We start from the raw sequence: 22,054 nt of genomic DNA on the forward strand, positions 1-22,054 counted from the left end.
CTATTTAATCATTTGCTCTGCGGAAAAGTTATAGATTTTATAATAATAATATATAAAAATTTATACAAAAAACGTAAATCTAAAATAATATTGCGCAATCACAATGGATTTGTGTATAAAGAAAATACTGATATGCGTCACTGTTTCTTCCATTCATTCAAATATACATTTTAGACGAGATCAAAAAACATGACCAAAGTAAATCACATAATTGAAAAATATGTTTTTTAAAGATTTCGTATGAAATAAATCATTGTTTTAAATGGTTGTTACTTGTATATCTATTAAGTAAAAAGCACACGCAACTGCTTATGAAATATAAATAAAATGTTGTTAAAAACGCTTATGCTCCAGAAGTGGTGTTTGTTCGAAATATCGATTATCTAGCTTTATTGAAATTTTGAGTTTCTAATAGAATTGTGGAGTGTAAAAAAATGTTAATAGATCTCCCATTAACAATGTGCTCTATTAACACATTGTTAATAGAAGTTTGAAATGCTGTTAATAAAATTCTGAAATGTTGTTGAGAAAATAATGTTGATAGAAGTTTGAAAATGGTTTTAATAGAACTTTGAAATGCTTTTCATAGAACTTTGAAATGTTGTTAATTATGTTCGAAAATAATCAGGGCCGGCTCCAGGCATGAGGTGACGAGGTGGTGGCTGCCTAAAGCGCCATGATTACGGTGGCAGCATTTTTTATGACAGATTCATCATGACGGTGTTCTCACTCTAAAGAATTTTTATACATCGAAATAATTGTGAAGGAAAGGGCGAGTGGATAAATAAGCGCAGGTAAATGAAATACTTTTCAATGTTTAAATCCTATTCAATGCTTAATTCATCTCAACACACACACCTACCTCATTTCTTGCACTTCTAAAAAGTTCCACTTATCTCTAAGAAGATTGTGTGTGTGAAAAAAAATTAGGTTCCGTCTCTTTTTGTTCAAGATCTTTCCACTCTTTATCGACATTTTTCAAAAATTGACTCTCCTTCCTTTCTTTAGTTTAATCCCCAAGCACAAGTTTAGATTCCTTGTTAATCGTTTGACAAATGCCTCTTTCAGCGAACACCATAGTAGAAGTCTCTCTAGTGTGGTGTTGTTTCGGCTCCGGAATGTTCTGACTGACTATTTCTGTGTACTTATATCTGTTCTCTATATCAGGATTTTCCAACTAAAGTTTCGTGGAATCTTTGGTGATAATGAGGCTGTTATACAAAACTCAAACGCGTTTTTGAATATTTAATCCCGAAAAAAGTGTGTCCGTACTGCCGTCCCAATATCAACCCCCCCCCCCAGGACAAAATGAAAGAAGGCCTAGGCAGCACCTCTTAATTTACATATTTATTGCCATAAATCATTGTGCCAGATCTTATCGTGGAAGCTCCTATTCGTTTTGGATCCCTTGAGTGGCATCTGACGTAGTTTTAGAGTACTTAAGTGGCCCCAGTGCGGTTCTGCATCACTCAAATTACCCGCGGGGCATTCTTAGATTATTTAAGCGATCCCCGGCATATAATTACGGATCACTTGAGTGATGCGCGGCACAGTTTCATAGCACTTAAACGGCCTGGACATATTTCCAGATCACTTGGATCCGCGACACATTTAGAGATCACTAAAGTGGCTCTGTAGTACACTTATCAATGGGGGGGGGGATTTTCATAAAGGGTGGTTGATGACGTAAGCATTATCCAAACCCCCCCCCCCGTCATCAAAAGTCAGCAAATCGGAAACTCCCTCCCCACGCCATCGATGCCGACGTAATACTTGAATGGCCCTATAACGCGGAGAATCACGATTTTAAAAACTACGAAATCAGGAGGGCAAGTCTTTTATTTTCAATCAGTAAATTTTGTCTTTGGATTCAGAATAAATATTAGTGTATTAATTTTTCATGTTTTCTCATAGAAGTGCGCAAAATCATATCTAAATACAAATATAGAAATGAGAAAGATGCGCATAACAAATATGGATATCATATATTTCAAAAATACAGCAACCCAATTACAAATGCAATCATAAAAACTAAAAAATATAAATATACATGAGATAAAATATTATACAATGTGCCTATAAAGAATACTTACGGTTGTCTTATAATCTGTGATACTTGATTGAATACGATTTTCCTTCAAATTATTTGGAGTAATTTTTGTAAAATTTTAATGCGTTATATGACATGCATGTGCTTGCTAAATAGTTCAATTAATCCTTTGAATGACAAAGATTTTCCCAAAACACATAGGGAAAAAAGGTAAGCAGGTGCGCCCACTATAGGACTCCCCCCGCCCCTCCCTCAAGGAAGAGATTTGATATTATTTACTCTCATGAGGGACGCCTTTATTTAGGAAATGCTTTCTCGACATCTTAAACGTCAACTACTGTATCAAGGTAATAGAGGTGAAGAAAGAGAACTCTTTTCAGATAGTCGTATCTTAAGGGCGGCGAAATATTGATCGCCTCAAACGGCAGAATTTCTAGGAGCGGCCCTATTTGAAATGTTGTTAAGAGAAGTTTGAAATTTAATAGAAAGTTCGAAACGATTTTGATTGAAATTTGAAATGTTGTTGACAAAATGATGTTATACAAATTCGAAATATTGTAGATAAAAAATGCTGATAGAAGTTTGAAATGTGTTGTTGAGAAAATAATCATATTAGAAGTTGGAAATATTGCAGATAAAAAATGTAAATTGAAGTTTAAAATGGTTTTAACAGAAGTTTGAATTATTGTGGATAAAAAATTTCGATTAAAGCGTTTCCATACTTGTACTAGCGTTGTTGATAAATTATTAAAAAATTTTAAATGGTGTCCGTCTGTAGAAGTCTATTTCTCTTCAACCATAGAAATCAAAAACTCTTCAGTTATATATAAAAATGTAATATTCTCTTCAGATCAACAAGATTTGTTTCATTCCTTGTAAATGCCATTACAACAAATAATTTTGCATAAAAATTCACTTGGTTTCAATAGAAATCATAAAAATTCAAATATAAATTCTATTTCTTCTTTAAGTGGTCGGATAAAATAGCTTTTCGGTTGATTTTATTTGTACGCTGCTTTTTTTCCATAATAAAAGCTTCGTACATAAGTAAGCGGTTTACGAATTGATGTTCATATAATGTACATGTATTGAACTAAATTTTAGGTTATGATAATAAGGATTCACAAAAAAAAAAAATCAAAAAATGTAGTACATTTCCGAAAATATTCATTCATGAGGAAATTAATAACTTAAAAAGTTCATAAGTTTTGGAGCTTAGACATTCAACCCGTAACGCTTCGGGCTAAATGTTGCTCTCAAAGGGATTTGATGTGGCTCGTGATCTTAAATACTGTATAATCTTGAAAATGAACTAAACGGCACGTTTCCAGGGCACTGAAGGGGATCTGCGGCATATTCACAGATCGTTTGAGTTCACGGGTTCGAATCCGGGCTAGAACATTAGGAACAAGTTCTTTAACTACCGAGACTGGGGCGACCACCGATAGAGGGCGCCTTCATTTCTCACTCAACTCCACCGGTTGGAAATTACCGTATGACGATATATGACCGGAGTTGGTTTGCGACCAAGTAGATCACTTGAGTGAACCGCACTACAGTTAGTGATCATTTATATTACCCGCGGCATATTTTCAAATTATACTTGAGTGGCCAGCTAGACAGTTCCAGATCACTTTTAAACCCCGCGGAATATTAACAGATTACTTGAGTGACCCGCGGCTTTATTCCAGAGCACTTAAGTGGCGCGCGGCACATTTAGAGATCACTTAGGTGACCCGCCGTGCAGTTTCACATCACTTTAGTGTCCCGCGGCGCATTCCTGGATAACATATATCACCCAGGGCATATTTACAGATCACTCAAGTAGCTGGCGACACAGTTACTTAGCACTAGAGCGGCCGGTGGTGCCGGCTCCATGATCCACACCAATCAAGTTACCCGCGACGCATTTACAAACCGCTCAAGCGTTTGGCAACAAATCTACAGACGTAACTGACACGTGCCATATTTACAGATCACTTATGTTACTCGCGGTACAGTTCTAGATCACATAAGCGGCCCGCAGCACATTTACAGTCATTTAAGGGTTCACGGTACATTTACAAATCATGCGTAAATGACATGTGATTGTCTTCCAATTCACTAAGTGGCCCGCGACACGCTTTCAAACAAATCAAGTAGCTTGCATTCCCCTATAGGTTGAGCGCCCTAGTTTTAAAGTATACATGCACATTAAAAACAAAAATAAATTAATAAATTAATGATTGCGTACATCTAATGATATTTTCAGAAATTGCATTCACGATGTTCTGTATATTATCTCCAAAAATAGATGATGTTCACCGATTTGAATCAGTGAAATATGCTTTATATTCATCGAAAGACAATCCTAATAGCAATTAAGTTATTGTACAATTCTGTTTCAGTTATGCTAAAGAGATTAGTTAATTCATTTACTTTCATGTTTTGTTGTTTTTTCATTTCGTTCTCGTCCATGAACTACGTCCATGTTGATTTCGTCCAACGGTAATGTGATATCCCAATTCGGGACAAGGGTTGGTTCTTTTTGTGTGTGTAAACCATCGATTATGAAATCCCCCTAAAAGCTGTTAAACAATTAATGAAGATTGATTAAACGGGTTCGTGCGGAGTAAATTCTTCGACCTTCTAGCGAATACTGACCTGGAAGTGTAATAGTTATTGATGGGGAAAGCGACACTGCCATTGGCTACAACTCTTTCAACATGGAGGGGGAAAAAAAGATGAGGAAAAGAGAAATGTAGTAGCAGAGTAGCGTTACCATAACGGGGATCGAATAAGAAGTAATTTTATTTTGAAGCGAAATAATCACGCAAGTGTTAATCAATTGGTAATATTATTCAGTGAAGAAATTATGACTATTCATGAAATAAACGGCCATTAAAATGCATTTATATACGCGCCGAACAGGACTGTACTGTAAAGTCCCAATTCGGCTTTTATCTCAACAACCGTTCGTCGTACAGGTAGGGTGCTAATTTAAAAAATGCTCAAAATATGTTCAGGAGTAGTAGTTCATAGCTCTGTACTACTTTACCTGCGTAAAAATATGGTGTGTCATTGGAAAAAAATCGAAATTTTTACATGTTCCTCCTAAACTTCCAATTAAGAAAGTTTTTGCCCTGTTTCTCTTGACGCCAATAAAATAATCCATCGCTTTAATCGGACTAAAGTTGGGAAACGACAGCATTAATGGACACAGACAATGCTTCTTTCACTCCATCCATTTCCATACGTGAGCACACATTGTATAAACAATATTTAAATACAGCACATTCATTCGAATTTCTCATTTACACCATTCTTTGAGATTACATATTCATAGCTGTTCTGAAAATCACCAGCTTATAACAGTCCTTCAAATTTCTTACTGGCGGGATCTCTCGAAAATTCTTATTTTTATACAAATACAAATAGAAAAAATAGAAAGCCTGCAATAGGCAAGTTTTCCAACCAGGTGGCTGAAAAATTATGTCCATAAAAAATATGGATGCCAAATATTGCCGAACAAACCAATATAAATTTATTAAAAAGAAAACAAAAATTCAACATTCCTTAAAATTTTCTAATTGCTTCATTCCTTAAGACTTTTTTTTACACCAGTTCTTCAAATTTCTTTTTATATCATTTCTTCAAATTTCTTTTTATATCATTTCTTCAAATTTCTTTTTTACACAATTTCTTAAAATTTCGTATTTACGGCCTTTTCTAAATTTCTTATTTCGTATTTACGGCCTTTTCTAAATTTCTTATTTCGTATTTACGGCCTTTTCTAAATTTCTTATTCTTACAGCATTGTTCATTAATTAAATCAAAATTCACTATTTGTAGCATGCCTTAAGATTTCTTATTTTCGCAGAATTGTTAAAAATGATTACCAATGGCGTTTCTGGAAATTGTATATTCTTTTACTGCATTCCCCAATTTCTTATTCCCATAAGGACTCCTTAAAAAGTTTCTCAATTTTACAGCAATCCTTAAAATTTCTCCCTTTATCTCCGTATTCATTAAAATTTCTTATTCATACAAATTCCCTAATTTTTTTTTCAGCATTCCTTTAAATTTTATAATTTTGCTGTGTCCCCGAATTTCTTATTTTATACAGCACACCTTAAAATTTCTCCTTCCTACAACATTCTTTCAAATTTCTTGTTTTTACATCATTCGATGAATTTCTTATTTTTAACAGCAGTCTTTGAAAAATTCTCATTTCCCTACCACCTACTTTAATATTTCATATTTTTATCGCATCCTTGCGGTATAAAACTTTCATACACTAGCCATTAAAATTTTTACAGCATTCCTTAAATTTTCTTATTTATAGCAGTAATTAAATTTTTTTATTCATAAGTGGCCTCTAGAGTCAGAACATGTCACTAGCATCCATGTATTATTCATCGAAATGTGTTTTCGGGCAATGTATCTAATGCTAAAGTTTGTGAGTCCCACGAGTGTAAAATGGCCATGCGATGACTACAGTATATATATCCGCTACAAACACATATTTTCCACCATTCAACTCAGATAACTTTTTTTCAGTTCATTATTAGTTGAATATGAGTTTTTTTCTACGTTTCATAGTTCCATAATAGAAGCGTGCATCTTTCAACAGGGGCATACATCAGATTTCTAAACCCTATATTTTAGCAATCACATACATAGTAATAAACGCTGGTATTGATGATTCCATACTGGAAATAATTATCATGCTCTTAGAAGATTATAGAGAGAGAAAAAATCAGTAACCACGCACTTTTCCCTATGGAAGAAACATGATAACGAAAGAGTATACGAAAGTTATCAATGAAATTATCAGCTCAATTGCTTCGAGATAATCACGTGGACGGATTCGGAATATGTTACGGATCACTTCGGCCTTCGGATATGCCACAACATTCCCCGTGCTCCATATTACGCGAACTTGATATCAATCATGTTGTTTGGTCAAGTAAGCTCCAGAGATGTATTATTCATCGTGAGTTCTGTCGGAAATTACCATAATTAACTCCCCCGGCATGTGGATTGCTTGTGGGTCATACAAAATATAATAATAATAATAATGAAAGCCGAAAAAAAAAATTGTTCTTCGATCTCTATACTTATCGGTCAGTTCGATACCACGGGTATAGGCTATAAAGATAGATGCATTTAATGATTTGTTCGCGGACATACACACATATATCTATGGTTTTCTCCTCGCAACTCGATCAAACTTCAGTCGGTGTATTGATAGCTTCTATTTGCTGCACTCTCTGTAATGACGGAATTCTCCGGCGGAAGGATATTGTTTCGCCCTATTTGCTCTCAGCGTCATTTCACTCAGCCCTTTTTGCCCCCCCCCCACCCTCTTCACCCTCAATCTTTACGATGCTGTATTTTATTTGTTTTATCTCTCTTCAGTGTAATGAAGGCTTTCTTTATATTTCGGGGATGATATCGTCCTGTAAACATTCCACCACACACTCACACACACACACACATATATGTATGTATACACTCTATCTTTCCCTAGAGTTATATAACTATCAGTATGACCCTCCCTCTTGAAAAAAGTCAATGGCGTACGCCCACTATGAAGGCTTACCCTGGAGATTAAGTATAAACGGTACGGCCACAATTCACTCCATTCTTTAGTACTTAGAGTGAAGGGTTCGACGAGAAAGGATCTGGTAAGGACAAAAATAACCATTCAGCCCGTTTTTGAATTTAATTTTTCTTGTGATAATTTTACCACATTTTTTGGAATGTAAAATCTGAAATTGCATGGTCCCGTCTTTGTTACAGACCAAGTAAATGAATTGAATAGTGAAATTGCTAATAATTTTAAAGATGGTGTATTGATTCAAGATGTGTAAATCGGTGGTTCTTGGACACAGGGTTGTGGCACTGGGACGTACTAATGTGATTACGAAAAAAAATCAATTGGAAGTGGAGCAATGGCAGGTGATCTAGGGGAAGGAGGTCACGGTGAGCTATGAAACAAAAACACAGATGTGAAGCATTTGAAAGAAGAGATGAAAAAAAAAAATAACTACTACATATTCAAGTGGAAACCTCTGGTAAAGTGGAGCCACTTTCCATTTTCACTTGAAAATATAGAAGTGGCGTGGCAGCACCAGTAGGAAACAAAGCACGCAATAATTGTGACAAGATAAATACGTAAAGGCCACACATTTCGGAATGCATCAATTCGTTAGAATCTCCTTAGAGAAACGTTTTAAACACAAAGTCTCTCAAAATCTTTATTTAAAATTCAGTTTGAAAACTAGAAAGAAGTCTCGCTCCTGCATTCGGAAACTCTAGTTAAAACTGAGGGCGGTACAAGATGAAACGTGGTTAAAAAAAAGAGCATGGACGAAAAGTTTTTATGAAACACCGGTTTCAATAACAGTCATGTTCCGTATTTCTTGCTGTAAGCACCACAGTAAAAAATATCACATTTCAAAAATGTTATTGAATGTAATCGTAGCACCAAGATAAAGTTTCACTTCGGTGAAGCTATTGTTTTCTTATACGTATAATCGACAATACTGTAAATGAATATATGAAATAAATATTCGTTTATACGTAATAATATAAACTAATAGTTGCTTAGAAAAACACTAGATAAATGAAAAAGAAAAAAGTTCTGAATAGTTCAAGTATAGAGCTGTGATTCCCAACGGGGGACCCACGCCCCACAAGGGGGCACTTTGATTTTTTAGGGGAGCAATTTGAGTTTCTCCATAAAGACGTGTAACCTTCCGAACTCCATTTTTTATATGAGTTCAAATTTTTAATTTGTAAACAATTTCTTGATGACTTATGTCTTTTGTTTTTCTCTTTCAGTGGAAGGGGTTTGGCTAAGGGTCCTTAATGTCTTGTGTTCCACGGAAAATTTGTGTAAGATAGTCTCTCCAGCACGATCCAACCCACACGGGTAAAAGGCTTATATCCCGGGAGGAACAGAGCCTGGGTCGTGTCTGGTCTGACGGAGTAAGATAAAGTTCGCCCCCCTGTGCCAACAAAATGAAGAAAAATGAAAAACATGAACACCTTAAAAAAAATAATATTCTGTGTATAGCAATGTAAAAACATTGAGTGTGTTAATAGTTTTCTCATCCAAGTTCACAGACCCCCCTGAAGTCTCTCCAAGTAACCCTGATTGAGAGAGAGAGAAATAGCTGCTTTTTTGACTAAGTTAACGTAGGCAGAAATGGAAAGTAGGCAAAGACTACCCCCCCCCTCCTCGTTTTAAAATTTAAGGAGACAAAGCAAAGACTAATGGTTCTTACATTTGACAAAAAAACCATGATATGAAACTATGGAGTTTCACCGGGAGGGGGGACACCTCCCTGAAAAATTACGGAGGGGCATCTGGATTTCAGATATGCATTGGTGAGGCATGGTTTAAAAAAGGTTGGGAAACACACTGGTATAGAATGTCCCAGAACAATTTTGGCAGTAAAACCGACGGTTGCAAATGACTTTTTTGTTTAGCTCATGTCAACATGTGTTCAAGCCACTGACACCAAAAAAAGGAGGAAAAAGGGGGGGGAAACAAAATATGAAATTTATCCTTGCAGTGAGGCAGGAAAAAAACTCCCACACGTTTGAGATCGTTGGAGAGGAAAAGAATTGGACGATATGATATGTTTTACTCTGTAATTGTCAGTTAGCTGGATAGAAAAAATCCTCCCGGTCACTCCTCATGAATTATCAGAAAACATAATTTTTTGGTGACTTCGGAACTGCAGCATTGCACGCATCCCACGAACAAGTTGGTTGCAAACCTGGATTCCATCCGAAAATAATTGTTTGTCTTGACGTGCGCTGTCACCCCCTCTCACTTCAGCGGTAAAATTCTTTCTTGTACAATTCTAAACGTTATAAATCGTTAATTTCATGGAGATTTATATTGATACGAAAACTTACATAAGGCGCTGCATCAGGGTAAGCACCTCAGGATTCCATAATTACGTTTATTAAAACAAAAGCGACATGAGATAGGGCAAAAAAAGGATTACCATAAAATAATTTTACCTTATTTCTCACAGCAATTGTTAAATATGTGTTTATACGCATTTACGTCTCTGCGACGCCTTTCTTTAACGGCCTGCAATTAACTTTCGGTATCTAGTACATGTACTATATACGCACACTCCCCCCCCCCCTCCTTACTTAATCAACACCCAGCTAGGTACATTTACGGGAATGTTGAGACGCGATCCAATCAATGAGACCGTTAACAAGAGCGATCTATTAATTAAATATTACGAGATCCAAAAAAGAGTAATTATCGTTCGGTTCATTAAATGTGGTGTAAGAAAGATAAGACCGACATTTTACAAAAGGTAGGTGGAGTCGTGATGAGGGTTATTAAAAGTCAATAAATTCCCGCGATGCAGTTATCACATTCTTCCATATTTTAGGCTTCGTTCTATACTGAGTAAGACCAAATAATAACGGAAGCGTGTGGCGTTTTTATGATTTTTCAAGCACTACTTGTGGTCGAATTGCAGGGATATTCGAAGTTGAAACACCGAATTATGTACAGGTGAACTCGGTTATAACATCGAATATTCCTGATAATTTTTTCGTTATAACCGAAGCATCGTCATAACACAGGTTCATATTTTCAAGACTTTTTGAGTAATCTATGTCTATACATAGGGTGCATAGCTAACACATGGCATCGGAAATTATTGACGAACCGTTGATCCTAGAGATATACTTCCTATCTGATAAAATATCCAAATAACTTGTGGATCTCAAGTACCTATGAAATTCATGTTGCATGGTGTTGTATATTTATTAAAATAAAAGAAAATAACTTTTTATACGGACACCCTGTGCTCAAGAATCCAATTAAAAAGCTGTTGATCCGTCTCTCATGAAACAAACCAAAAAGCATTCCACGTTTTGAAGTGCAATATTCGCTAGTTTCATTTGAATTCAAAAATTGGAAAAAAGTTTTGATAAAACAGCACCTCCTAGCGATGGAGGGCCTACTCAAGCTACTTGGGCCGTCGGCAAGTAGTCCATTTTCCCTAAGAATATTCAAGGAAAAAAATTCCCTGCTCGTCCCAGTATCATATTTCTGTGGAAAAGAAATTATCGGACTCAGAATTGGCAATTTCTATATCCAACATCCAATCACCATGCGGTAATTGTGAGCGAACCAGGAAGATTCTACGCCAAAATGAGAAGAAACGAAATAGGATGCTGTGGTAAAAAATGTGGTAAACTTGCTGGGTAGTCTTAATGCCGTTACGGATGAACTTGGCATCCCTTATACCTCTAGGAGGTGCTGAATAAAACAGCATAAATGAGGAAAAGAATCGTTCTTCGTTAGTTCATGTTGATTTTTCCCAACTCTTTTTTTTGTTGTCGCTGTTGTTGACAACAGGAGAGATAGTGCAAAAACTTTCTAGTCGAGCTTTTGAGGATGGGGGTGCACGTACAAAAAGTTTTTTTTTTTGTTTTAATAACTTTCCAATTGCTTGCAACATTAATAACGTATCTGAAGTCCACAAGTTATTTTGATACTTTTTCTGATTGGAAGTATACCTCTAGGATCAACGGTTCGCTGGTAATTTGCGATGCAGATTGTTAAGCTATGCCCCCTGTATAGAAAATTGTTTCTTCGTTCTGTCTATGGGTGTGTTTGCATATTCTCTATACAAATCTACAATTTTAAACCGATCGTCGCCAAATTTTGCATATACACCAATCACGACCGCACTTGAGCAATAGGCTGTTTTAAATGTTCACCAGAGCTGGTTAAATGCCCGGAATGTCGGGAAACCTTATTTCTTCAGCCCTCAACAATTACTTTCAAAATGTTTACTTAGGTTCTCGAGGATAACAAACAATGCTTTTCAGAGAAGTTTATTCCTTTGCAATGATTTGTCACTATTTGAATGCTGCCGGAATATAGACAAAACCTTTGAAAAGCGCCAGGTATCCGCCCCGTAACTAGTTAAAAATATAATTAGGTACATGAAGATGCTGTCACTCTCCACCAACTGGCATGTACGAAGATAAATTCAAGACTGAAATGCCGACTGTTTTTGTCGGAAATCAAATTACCGTCTTCTACCAATTCGTGAAAGTTGTTGCTGTCACGGTTCCAGGTTCAAATCCGAAGGAGGATATAGTTAAAATATTTTCCCTAACGAGCTTGAGGCGACCACCGATAGACAGCGCCTTTTTTTTTCAACCCATCTCAACAGTAAATTGCAATAAAGCGATATTGGTGGTTTGGTGTAGTAGACCATAACTACTACTTCTTAACCATACAATGCAACTCATAAACATACTTCTGCAGAATTTATAACGAATTGCTACATACAGGAACGTGTTGTGCATTTATAACGGCCTGAATGCATTTATGTTGCCAAAGATATGCTTATTTTGTGTGATATTGGTATCTTTTATATTTTAAAGTGAAAATGGCCAATGCGTGAATCTTCAGCTTATGTAAGTACCATGTTAAAAGGTACGCCTGCTCTCTGAGGTTCTGCTCTCTGACTTCCTGAAAATGTGAGACCAGCTCGTATTCGATCCTGAGTTGAAAAACTACCGTATACCAAACGGTGTTCAAACCAGGATTTTCAAGATAAAGAGTCCGGCACGACTACAACAGCAGATTCACTTCTCAACAACTACGAGAGAAGTACCTTTATTTCCCATTGCGAGTCTCAGTGAGAGAAATTTCCACAATTTCCCGAAACAAGTATCGGGAATTCTAGAAGGGGAAATCATTGAAAATTCCCGAGCGTAGTCGGGAAAAAATTCCTTCTCGAAAACTCTAGTTACTACTGAGCAGTTAGCTTGACTGTATTTCCAATTATTCAAAAATTGATATTTGGATTTAAAAAATTCTAATCAGTAAAAAAAATTCCTTATAGCAAGTCTAAATCCTGAAATATCAATTTTAAACAGTGGGGGGCTTATGAAGTTAAAATGAACCCAAGTATGAGTATGTAAATTAAATTTTATGACTGGTAAATTTTCACCGACTCTTTCATATTTGTCCTCGTCTAACGTAGTGGAATGAAGTCTGAGAAATATTGCATAATTATTTTTCTGTATTTTTATTTTATTTTCGAGTGCATTGTTCATTTCACTTATTGCGAAAAGGAACCTCGTTATAAGTGGATAGACTTCTTTCTTTCTTCACGTTTTCTTTCAAACTTTGCTTGATCAGAACTAGGAAAGCCTTTGTTATCGTCAATCAGACGAGAGCTTACGTGATCAAAGAAACTTTTTTTTTCCTATTTTTTGTAAAAAAAGAAGTAATTTCCACCAAGTTTTCCTAGAATTCGGCCGTTTCTTAGAGGAGGGGAAAATTACTGATTTTTTCCCCTCGCGCGCTCTCAAGAATAAAATAAAAGTACCTCGCGAAATATCCACGACTCGCTCTTTGTTTAATCTGTTTTGTTCCGCCCATTTTTAGATCAAAAGTAAATCACGGAACTAATTATTTATTGCTCAATATACGAGTGGTTATACTTGTAGAAACATTTTACGTAACGAAATTGGATCACCTCAAACTTTTCATCCCATAATGGTGTTACACTTTTGAGTGAATTACGACAAATGCCTTTGATCATTTTATTCAAAAAAGTAATTATTAAATTTATTTATTTATTTCATTTTTTTTTTTTTTTTTGTAATTTATGAGTGAATCTTATTTCATTCTGGAACGACCAACAAAAACGTTAGGCACCAGATTGTTGCGGTGGTGAGATGCTCGTCTACCATCGTGAAGGTTGCCGTCACGGTCCCAGGTTCAAACCAGTGGGGAGAATTAAAATAAGATATTTTCCCTAACGAGCTTGACGCGACCTCTGATAGACGGTGCGTTCATTTCCAACCCAACTTAATATAATATGGCAGGGAATTGCAGTATAGTGATATGGACAGAGCTAGTGTTTGGTAATGTAGTGAAATTGTGTTAGGAAAACTCCAATAAATTTTGGTATACACAGAGTATATATATTTTGCCTTCGTCTTTCTTCAGTGATTGATAAGAATTGGTCAATGACCAATGGTCATGTTACATTATTGGAAGGCTCAGAAGTCAATCGGTGTAAATCAGTAAACATAAAATATCAGATAAAAGTACTTTTTTAAAGGATCTTTTTTTATTCCGTGGTCAGTATAAGTGGCGCTATCTGTTGTTGCAATATAAAGATAGTGACTCGAATGTTTTCCCATCTGTGTGAAAGTTTGTAACAATAAAGAGGCACTTGCAATACGAACGTCATCTTCAAAAAATTGGCTTACAGTGATTGGCTTCTGAAGCTTCCAATAATGCAATTTCCATCGCTTAAGGATTCAAATACGAAATTGAATGAAATACACGCGCTTTAAAAAAAAATATGGTGTGAAGCAAAAATATAACGTGTTTTAATATGGAAATATATTGTATTAAACAAGAACATTGTGTGAATTCAAACAAAAATTTGGGGTTATACAAAAATATAACGCGGTTTAAAACAAAAAGGTGACGTAAAAAATATAACGTGCTTCAAAACAAACATATGGTGATATCAAATATATAACTACATAATGGTTTTTAAACAAATTAAATCAATATTGAACATCAATAAATGTAAATAACGTATAATGTCTCATATAATTAATGATAATATTATTCACCAAATAATTTTCCACTCGAATCAATTTATTTCGAAATGATTTTAAATTGTTTTCAAACACTCTTACAAAAGAAAAACACATTCGTTTATCGCTATTAAATTGGTTGCAATCTCTGAAATAAATTAAACATTTCGTATTAAATTTGCACATATTACAACTACCATCGTGTAAAAGTAATCAAAGTTATCTTTAGGCATCATTTAATAATATTAAACGTTTGGTGTCAAATATCTTTAATTCCAATATTTTGCTTAAAAGTACGGTCATTCCTAGCAATATTGCAGTTTATAGATGGCTCTAACCGGTATTCAATAAATAACACAGAATTCCCATCAATAACACGCAGAAGCGTACCGCAGAATCGACCTACGTATGGGGGGAGGGACATCATTACTTAGAAATTTCGAGAGTATAATCCTCAAAAACATTTCAAATTAGCAGATATCGATTGCAATTTCCATTCGATATTTTGATTTTTGTAAAAAATATTTAATATTTTTAATCTTTTATCATCCATTTTTGAATCGTTTTATCTTTAATTCTTGCGCCACTGATAGAAATAATCTTTTTGAAAAATCCCTGCAGTACAGTAGACACCATTTGTTAGAATCATGGATAATGTTATCACTTTCACTGATTACGTAATATACCAATATCATATGAAAAAAAATTGCGCTCGCGAGCACTTCACGATCAACGCTCCAATTAAACACCATGTAGAAATTGCATTCAAGAATTTTAATTGATGCAGATTTCAGGCATACGTATGCCAACGTTGTCGTAAGGGGTGCTCTTCGTTTGATGATAAGCATAGGCAGTGCTCCCGACTGAAGAAAGATTGAAGACCTCTGCATAAAAGAGAGAGAGAGACAGAGAAAGAGAGACAAATCCATTCTAATTTTTCACAATTTATGAATATAACATTTTGAAGCATGTTATTTTGGAAAGAAAAACGAGGTTGTGTTCCGTTTTGATGCGTCCGATTTGATCATACGATCATAATTATTCTTTATCCCAACACCAGTCCAACTTCGGGTTGGAAATGAAGGTGCCATCTCTCTCTCTATCAGCGGTCGCCTCAGACTCGTTAGGAAAAATAATTCGTTCTTTGTATTCTTCCCTAGGAACGAACCTGATGGAAACCTTCTTGTTGGTGGACGAGCATCTTACCACTGCACCATTCGGGCGCGCAGTCGAAGTACTAGCAATCACGATTTTTTCTTCTTTGTTTGGATGTAGTTAACAATCGGTTGGGTTTCAGTCACCTCGTTGGGTATTTTGTCTGTGTTGCGGCAATTGTATTTGTTATCGGGAACCCTGATTCACGATGTGATCACATTATGTGGACTGTATTTATACATATATATATATACCCTCACACAATCGAGAAAGCCCGCTTTGCTACCTCGACAATTTTCAATCGTTGGTGTACTGTTCATTTTACTGAATTCTTTCCAATATTGTCTTTCGATTATTGATATACAAATACAAATACAAATACAACGCCACAACAGGCAAATTGCCCAACGAGGTGGCTGACTTAAGAACATCATGGATCCCTGAGCCCCTACCTGCTACTGCTACACCACACAAGCACCCCCCCCCCCCGCGGAACCCCCCCTCCCCGACGAATAGGTACATGCGGGAATGTGCGTGCAACCTGACGTAAAGTTTGTTTCTGTGTAATGCTTGTTATGTGTAGTGCTGTCATCTGCCCCCAGTTTTTCTAACTATGAGTGAAGTGTTATGGTTGAATGATTTACCGTTGTAGGACTGTTGCTCTCTGTGGCGAGACTTTTTAACGGGGAGATCGGCTCGCATTTGCGCCTTGAAGTTGGGAACCACAGAAAACCAACTTCAGCCGACCACCACTGTGGGGTTCGAACCCGGATCCTCGCATCACGAGTCCGGCACTATAACCACTCGACCACCACAGCGGCAAAAAAGTGTAATTATTTAGAGGTGGGTGGGTTTGAACCCATATAACCTGAACTCTTCCCATCTCCAACCCTGTATCTTACCAACCCACCACTACAGCACTAAAGCCATTAGTATTTGAAAATTTATTGGCTTGTTTCGTTTAATCATTTAAACATTTAAAATACTAAATTTTCCATGCGTTTTTTTAGGTAACTTCCACTGAGAATAGTTGAAAAATCAAATTCCAGTTGAATCACGTGCGTGTGTTAACTTTTAATGGGTTGACTGAAAGCCAACTCGAGACAAATAATTTGAATTATCCTTCCATACTTTCTAATAATTTTTAATTATTTTTTTTTTCATTTTGTATTAAGTGTAGGTTTTAGAAGCCTTGGAAGTCGTTATTACCAATACAACCGCAACATAAAAACACGGGAAGCAAATATAAAAAAATCATAACGTGAAATATTGGAAGCTATTATTATTAATTCGAATGTTGATATCAAAAGACGCTCCAACTACTTCTTGGATTCAATACATTTCTTAGCTCATAGATAAAAATACAACACGTGAACATTTGTGACACTAAAGCGATGATGAACGAGAGATCACTCATTTCAACTTGAAAATCAGACACGCATCCTCGTTAATATTCGTAATGAAATACTCTAACGTACCTTCTAATCCATTTTAACAATAAAATGAGCAACTAATATGTGTAATCAGCACGTTCCGTGTGCTGTCGTTGTCTCCTAAATAAAGTGTTTGGGCAATGACGTCACGCAGTAGCTCTGAGACCACGCCCTCTAAGGGAAGGCGGCAAGCGCGACTTCAAAGGGATGAAACACACAAAAGGGAATAACATTTTTTTGGCACGTGATGATGATATTCGATGTATAACGATAATCCCTGTTCAACGATTTATTTTCCCTTGCTCCACAGATTATCGTTATATCGAGGTTTTACTGTATTTAATTTAGAAAATCGTAGTCAGAGAACTGTATTTTTTTCTCATTTTTCTGCCCCTCAACGTCTAAAAGTTCGGTAATTTGTGGCTGATGGTACACGAGGAATTGGTTCTTGGTCGTATCAGTCGATGAGCAGAAGAAGTACAGCCATCGGGTTGTACCACTCGCGAAACTTATTCGTTTCGCCCATTAGCCAAGTGCACCATAACTTCCTGATGTCGGATTAGTTTTTCGTATTTATCGGTGAACTGATTGACGCATCTACGGGGTTCTCTTCCTTCTTTTATAGGTAATCAAATAGTTCCAAGATCTTGTGTTTGTCTTTACTTTTTCTTTCGTTATTTTCTTCTACCCCCTTCATTTGGGTTTTCTCTGTTATGTATATTCTTATTTCTTAGAAATCCACATCGAAAACCATTCTGACCGTCCGCTCAACCACACCTGCTTAATCGACTAAAGGAATGAAAGGATAGCTTTATGGTCAGAAAAGATTGCAAATGAAAACAAAAATGAAAGTCTCTAAGCAGTCTTCAGTGCGTTGGTTTAAATGATAATGGAAGCCCGTTTGAGCTCCCGAGAATTAGATAGCCAACTTTCAAAATCGAGAGAATTCGAGGAAGAAAGACATTTTCCTCTCTCTTTTTTTTTTTGTTTTGTCTTTTTCCTCATTCCCAGGGGGTATTTCTGAACAACTTCTTCAAGGAAATTGGTGGACGTGTTGGAAATGTATGAAATTAAAGCTCCAAATAAAACATGATGGTTGAAACTATCGAACTGCCGCCGTCGAGAAATGAAAATAAATTACCGTTTTTTACTCTATTTGTATGTACTTGTACACATAGCACAAAAAAAAAATTTAAACAATTTATTGTCTGAGGGAACTATAAAATAAATGCAAATGTATTATATACATTCGGGTGGGTAGGAATTAAATATTGCAAGATAATGTTGATATATGATATATATATACATGTTCTTTCGTTACAATATGGTTGAAATATTTTCCGGGTGATCAGATGTTCCGGTAAGCCCGATGATTTCTAAATTGTCCAGGGAGAGCCTTACATAGTCTCGTACGAAAATTGAATTTAAACATATCTACATAAATGAAGAACCTGACGTGTTTCACACTCCTGGGTGCCGTTATCAAACGTTAAAAAGTGGAACCCCTACTTTACCTACACTTGTGTGTAACGTCTTTTATTTATTTTCGGTATATAATGCTCACATTGAAGTATAGATTTTTTTTCGAATTTATATAAAATTATTTGCTGAATTATTTTGCCACCTCGGGCATACAAACATATAATGCTATATGCCCGAGATAAATATATTTTACGTAAATATACTTAAGTATACTTGAATCCGAACAAAAACATTTCTATGACATGAATGTCGCTCTCCACTTGTTAATACAAGATATACAAGACTGGATGTTGTGAGGAAAAAACTCATCTCTGCCTCTACCGGGAGTCGAACCCGGGTCCCTCGATTGCCGGACGAGTGCTCTGACCACTAAGCTACAGAGGAGATCGATTTTCCTTCGCTAGAGCGTACGCTCTAGCGAAGGAAAATCTGAATGGTGTGAATAATAAAACTCAACCATGGCCGACACATTCTCGTGTTGCGTAATTGCCAATTTCCAAAATGAGTCAACGCCAATTTCCAAAGCTGTGGAGTGATTTGCGAATCAAAGTTTCAGTTAATTACATAATTTGACTTGGCTCTACAACTTTTTATGGGTAAATAATCTCGAGACTTGGCTTCATTATTTACATCAAATGCTTTTGATGGGATTTCACTTCTTTTTGTTAAGTACCGTAGTCCTCTTTTTGCACGTTGCGTATTTTTTTGGACACCGTTTCATTATTTTTTCAAAATTATATTTCGTACATTGTTTCACCATGTTTACAATGTCAAGTACACGAATTGAAAAGACTTACTATGGTAACTCTATGATCGGCAATTCAAAGGATATTTCAGTAATTTTTCTGTCCCGATGTTACTTTTAGAAATATGCCGTTTCTTCATCGTAGCTCAGTTGAATTGGCAATATTTACTAAAGTCGTGGACAAAGATAATATTCATGACACATAAAGTATATTAGGGGCCGTTCAAAGTATTACGCCATCATCGATGGAGGAGGAGGGGGTTTCCGATTTGCTGACTTTTGATGACAAGGGCGGGGGGGTTTGGATAATGCTTTCTGCTTTCGTCATCCACCACCCTTTATGAAAATATGAAGTATTGTTAATGAAACCTTACTCGGTGCTCCAAAAACGAGAAAAAAACCTTTCGATAGTTTGTGGGTACTTGAAGTAACACCCCCCCCCCTATTGATAAGTACCCTACAGAGCCACTTTGGTGGTCTCTAAATGTTTCGCGGATCCAAGTGGTCTGGAAATGTGTCCGGACCGCTTGAGGGCTCTGGAACTGTGCCACGCATCACGTAAATAATCTGAGAATGTGCCGTGGGTAACTTGACTGATGTAGAACCGCACTGGGGGCCACTTAAGAGCTCTAAAACTACGTCACATGTCACTCAAGGGATCTCTAAATGTGTCACGAATCGTTTAAGTGTTCTGGAACTGTGTCGCGGGTCATTTAAGTGATCTGAAAATATGCCACGGGCCGCTTAAATGTTCTGGAAGTGTACCACGGGACACTTAAGCGATTTGTAAATTTGCCGCTTAGTTCATTTTTACAAAATTAGGTTTGAAGAGGGCAGGCCGCATCAGATAACCCCCCAGGGCCAAATTTGGTCCGTGGGCCAAGGGCCTTTATGTGATTTATCATTATATGGCTTAGAGAGTGGGTCGCAATGAATTTATTTAAGATAAATTTTTAGTTCATAGCCTTCAAAATATAATTGAAATTAACAGAAATTGATTATAATAACATAAAGGTATTTTCTTCCGAAATTTCAATTAAAAAAAAAATATTTTTTTGCATTAAAAAAGTAAATTTTTGATCCTGGGAGGGGAGTACGAGCCTCCCTATGCCCCCCCTCCCCGTCTACGTCTCTGATCCCACCAATATGCGTTAGGATTCAGAGGGGCAGAACTCATGACGAAATTTTGCTGACAAGGGGGGGTCAAAAAAGGCTAAAAATTTGCTTACGTAATACGTGAACGGTCCCTCTTCAGTATATCTCATCCTCCCGTAAATTCCCATTTATCCAATTTTTCAAGGTTTAGGCGTTCAAATTTGCTTACGTAATACTTGAACGGCCCATTGTGATAATTGTGACAAAAAATTGTGTGTGTGTGTATGGTCATTCCGTATTTTTGTCGTGCATAACAAATACTGTACGTACATTTTAACATTTTACAGGCCGGATTCAGATTGTTTTTCGTTATTGAAGTGAAACTTCTATAGCGACGTAGAGTCAAAGTTTGTGGATAAAGGAAACCATCACAGACAAAAATGTTTTTCTGAATTTTTTGTTACTCAGAGATTGTCAGGCTGAATGGAACTGTCTAATGCTGTATAAATATATCTTAATATAGTATCATAAATTACTATATATTTTTTTAATGTACACAATAAGCGCTTTATAGATCTCTTGAGGAAAGCCTCTCTGGCAAAAGAATTTGAATCTGGTCAATCGAAAGAAACTGATCAAGAACTGAGAGAAAAGCTGTTTTTTTCGTCGTACATTTGCCTTCACGACATACAATACATACGCATTATGCGCAGAAATGTTTGCAACGGGGGGGGGGGGAAGAACACATAGCCTCCTACATAGTCTTGCAGTCTGATAACGATAACTTACAGGAGAAAATAAAGTTTGGTTAAGCTTAAGCTTCAGAATGCACAAAAAACATTCGACGAAAAAAAAAATTGATTACATTGTCCGGATGTAATAATATCGGTCCGTTCCTAGGAAAAGTGACAGCAGCACCCAAATGATAACATAATCCGCGATTCTAATAAGCGGCGTCGACAACATCACGAATCGTTTTTGTAATACCAATGGACGTAATTGGAGGGAAGAGGAAAATAGAATCCAAATAAGGTCATTTAAATAACAATACTTCGTAAAAACGTATAATACATGTCATGATACTGTGCTATTGTAAAATTGATGCTCTGTCTGTCTGCATGTGTTTATGTTTTCTATACAAATCTACAATTTTCTGTGTAAAACATTTTGCGTATATATGTCAAACAGAACCCAACTTGAATGAGGGGCTACTTCAAAAGTTCGTCAAAATTTGGTCAAATGCTCGAAAATGCAAAACAATTTCTGGCAACAATGGTTCTTGTGCCTCAACAATGACTTTCTTGGAATGTTTCCTTCGGTTTCTCCGTGATCCTCTAATAGTCTCTCAGACATGTTTATTTTCTTACAATAGTTTGCCACTTCTTCAATGCTTTCAGTATATAGATTAAACCCGAGCAGCGCCGGTTATTATAGTCAGGCCCGTCATTTTGGGGGGGGGGGGAGTCAGGGTGGGGCCGTAGC

General features: G+C 36.4%; 1 protein-coding gene across 1 annotated transcript in view; it reads right to left on the minus strand.

The window, feature by feature from the left end:
* LOC149077106 (dopamine receptor 2-like) overlaps positions 1-22,054 on the minus strand; it is a 116,034-nt gene that overhangs the window by 65,662 nt on the left and 28,318 nt on the right. The window lies entirely within an intron of this gene.

This window comes from Pholcus phalangioides, unplaced genomic scaffold (assembly GCF_987345545.1).
Source record: "Pholcus phalangioides strain wild (caught in Gottingen) unplaced genomic scaffold, Ppha-v1.0 ptg000015l_1, whole genome shotgun sequence".
NCBI lineage: Eukaryota > Metazoa > Arthropoda > Arachnida > Araneae > Pholcidae > Pholcus > Pholcus phalangioides.